Below are 447 nucleotides of genomic sequence, written 5' to 3' on the forward strand. Positions count from 1 at the left end.
TTTAGGGTATAGGGTTTTTGTGTAGATTTGATAGATTTTTGTTAGGGTGATTGGTTAGGATTGTGATTTGGTTGTATAATAGGTTTAGAATTGTGATTTGGTTGAATAATTTGTTTTGTTGAATTGATTTAGAATTTTTTTAAAATTTTTTTATTTTTTTTGTATTTATAAAATCGATTTTTTATATAAATTCGATTTTTGTGTATAAATTCGATTTTTGAATATAAATTCGATTTTTTGGATTTTACAAAACGTTTTTTGTATATAAATTCGATTTTTTGGATTTTACAAAACATTTGTAATATCTATAAAACTTTTTTTGTGATTAAAAACTATTATTTGGGATTTTTTTTTAAAACAAATATATATATATATTTTCTCTATTTATTAAATATATTTTTTTAATTTACAGGTCTCATGATGATCAGACCCGGCCTCGACAGCGTC

Source organism: Brassica oleracea, chromosome C9 (genome assembly GCF_000695525.1).
Source record: "Brassica oleracea var. oleracea cultivar TO1000 chromosome C9, BOL, whole genome shotgun sequence".
In the NCBI taxonomy this organism is placed as follows: Eukaryota; Viridiplantae; Streptophyta; class Magnoliopsida; order Brassicales; family Brassicaceae; genus Brassica; species Brassica oleracea.